We start from the raw sequence: 3,409 nt of genomic DNA on the forward strand, positions 1-3,409 counted from the left end.
TTGGGGGAACACTGGGTGGAAGGAAATTTGTGGCTCCTCTCAGATTCCAGTACGATGTGTCACCGAAATGAGAGGAAAAAATGTTCTTTTGGCCAACTTTTGAGATTTGCAAAGGATTCTGGGTAACAGAACCTGGTCAGAGCCCCACAAGTCATCCCATCTTGGATTGCCCTAGGTGTCTAGTTTTCACAAAAAATGGGGTGGTTTGCTAGGTTTCCCCAGGTGCCGGTGAGCTAGAGGCCAAAATCCACAGCTAGGCACTTTGTAAAAAAACCAGCTGTTTTCTTTGTGAAAATGTGATGTGTCCATGTTGTGTTTTGGGGCATTTCCTTTCGCGAGCGCTAGGTCTACCCACACAAGTAAGGTACCATTTATATCGGGAGATTTGGAGGAACACTGGGTGGAAGGAAATTTGTGGCTCCTCTCAGATTCCAGGACTTTGTGTCACCGAAATGAGAGGAAAAAGTGTATTTTTGGCCAAATGTATAGGTTTGCAAAGGATTCTGGTCAACAGAACCTGGTCTGAGCCCCACAAGTCACCACATCTTGTGTGCCCCTAGGTTTCTAGTTTTCAAAAATGCGCAGGTTTGCTAGGTTTCCCAGGTGCCGGCTGAGCTACAGGCCAAAATCCACAGCTAGGCATATTATAAAAAACAGCTCTGTTTTGTTTGTGAAAATGTGATGTGTCCAAGTTGTGTTTTGGGGATTTCATTTTATGGGCGCTAGGCATACCCACACAAGTGAAGTACCATTTTTATCGGGAGACTTGGGGGAATGCTGGGTGGAAGGAAATTTGTGGCTCCTCTCAGATTCCAGAACTTTCTGTCACTATAATGAGAGGAAAAAGTGTTTTATTGGCCAAATGTTGAGGTTTGCAAAGGATTCTGGTTAACAGAACCTGGTCAGAGCCCCACAAGTCACTCCATCTTGGTTTCCCCTAGGTGTCTAGTTTTAAACAAATGCGTAGGTTTGCTAGGTTTCCCAAGGTGCCGGCTCAGCTAGAGGCCAAAATCCACAGCTAGGCATTTTGTAAAAAACATCTGTTTTCTTTGTGAAAATGTGATGTGTCCACGTTGTGTTTTGGGGCATTTCCTTTCGCGAGCGCTAGGCCTACCCACACAAGTGGGTACCATTTTTATCGGGAGACTTGGGGGAACGCTGGGTGGAAGGAAATTTGTGGCTCCTCTCAGATTCCAGAACTTTGTGTCACCGAAATGAGAGGAAAAAGTGTTCTTTTGGCCAAATTTTGAGATTTGCAAAGGATTCTGGGTAACAGAACCTGGTCAGAGTCCCACAAGTCACCCCATCTTGGATTCCCCTAGGTGTCTAGTTTTCAAAAAATGTGGTGGTTTGCTAGGTTTCCCCAGGTGCCTGCTAAGCTAAAGGCCAAAATCCACAGCTAGGCATTTTGTAAAAAACAGCTGTTTTCTTTGTGAAAATGTGATGTGTCCACGTTGTGTTTTGGGGCATTTCCTTTCGCGAGCGCTAGGCCTACCCACACAAGTGAGGTACCATTTTTATCGGGAGACTTGGGGGAACACTGGGTGGAAGGAAATTTGTGGCTATTCTCAGATTCCAGAACTTTGAGTCACCGAAATGAGAGGAAAAAGTGTTTTTTTGGCCAAATTTTGAAGTTTGCAAAGGATTCTGGGTAACAGAATCTGGTCTGAGCCCCACAAGTCACCACATCTTGGATTCCCTAAGGTGTCTAGTTTTAAAAAAATGCATAGGTGTGCTAGGTTTCCCCAGGTGCCGGCTGAGCTAGAGGCCAAAATCCACAACTAGGCACTTTGTAAAAAACAGCTCTGTTTTCTTTGTGAAAATATGATGTGTCCACGTTGTGTTTTGGAGCATTTCCTTTCGCGGGTGATTAGCCTACCCACGCAAGTGAGGTACCATTTTTATCGGGAGACTTGGGGGAACGCTGGGTGGAAGGAAATTTGTGGCTCCTCTCAGATTCCAGAACTTTGTGTCACCGAAATCAGAGGAAAAAGTGTTCTTTTAGCCAAATTTTGAGATTTTCAAAGGATTCTGGGTAACAGAACCTTGTCAGAGCCCCACAAAGTCACCCCATTTTGAATTCCCCTAGGTGTCTAGTTTTCAAAAATGCGCAGGTTTGCTAGGTTTCCCAGGTGTGCCGGCTGAGCTACAGGCCTAAATCCACAGATAGGCAAATTATAAAAAAACAGCTCTGTTTTTCTTTGTGAAAATGTGATCTGTCCAAGTTGTGTTTTGTGGATTTCATTTTATGGGCGCTAGGCCTACCCACACAAGTGAAGTACCATATTTATCAGGAGACTTGGGGGAATGCTGGGTGGAAGGAAATTTGTGGCTCCTCTCAGATTCCAGAACTTTCTGTCACCATAATGAGAGGAAAAAGTGTTTTATTGGCCTAATGTTGAGGTTTGCAAAGGATTCTGGTTAACAGAACCTGGTCAGAGCCCCACAAGTCACTCCATCTTGGTTTCCCCTAGGTGTCTAGTTTTGTAAAAAATGCGTAGGTTTGCTAGGTTTCCCAAGGTGCCGGCTCAGCTAGAGGCCAAAATCCACAGCTAGGCATTTTGTAAAAAACAGCTGTTTTTCTTTGTGAAAATGTGATGTGTCCACGTTGTGTTTTGGGGCATTTCCTTTCGCGAGCGCTAGGCCTACCCACACAAGTGAGGTACCATTTTTATCGGGAGACTTGGGGGAACGCTGGGTGGAAGGACATTTTGGCTCCTCTCAGATTCCAGAACTTTGTGTCACCGAAATTAGAGGAAAAAGTGTTCTTTTGGCCAAATTTTGAGATTTGCAAAGGATTCTGGGTAACAGAACCTGGTCACAGCCCCACAAGTCACCCCATATTGGATTCCCCTAGGTGTCTAGTTTTCAAAAAAAATTGGTGGTTTGCTGGGTTTCCCCAGGTGCCGGCTGAGCTTGAGGCCAAAAATCCACAGCTAGGCATTTTGTAAAAAAACAGCTGTTTTCTTTGTGAAAATGTGATGTGTCCACGATGTGTTTTGGGGCATTTCCTTTCGCGAGCGCTAGGCCTACCCACACAAGTGAGGTACCATTTTTATCGGGAGACTTGGGGGAACACTGGGTGGAAGGAAATTTGTGGCTCCTCTCAGATTCCAGAACTTTGTGTCACCGAAATGAGAGGAAAAAGTGTTCTTTTGGCCAAATTTTGAGATTTGCAAAGGATTCTGGGTAACAGAACCTGGTCAGAGCCCCACAAGTCACCCCCATCTTGAATTCCCCTAGGTATCTAGTTTAAAAAAAAATGTGGGGGCTTGCTAGGTTTCCCGAGGTGCCGGCTGAGCTAGAGGCCAAAATCCACAGCTAGGCACTTTGTAAAAAACAGCTGTTTTCTTTGTGAAAATGTGATGTGTCCACGTTTTGTTTTGGGGCATTTCCTTTCGCGAGCGCT

This window comes from Pleurodeles waltl, chromosome 7, assembly GCF_031143425.1.
Source record: "Pleurodeles waltl isolate 20211129_DDA chromosome 7, aPleWal1.hap1.20221129, whole genome shotgun sequence".
NCBI classification, from domain to species: domain Eukaryota; kingdom Metazoa; phylum Chordata; class Amphibia; order Caudata; family Salamandridae; genus Pleurodeles; species Pleurodeles waltl.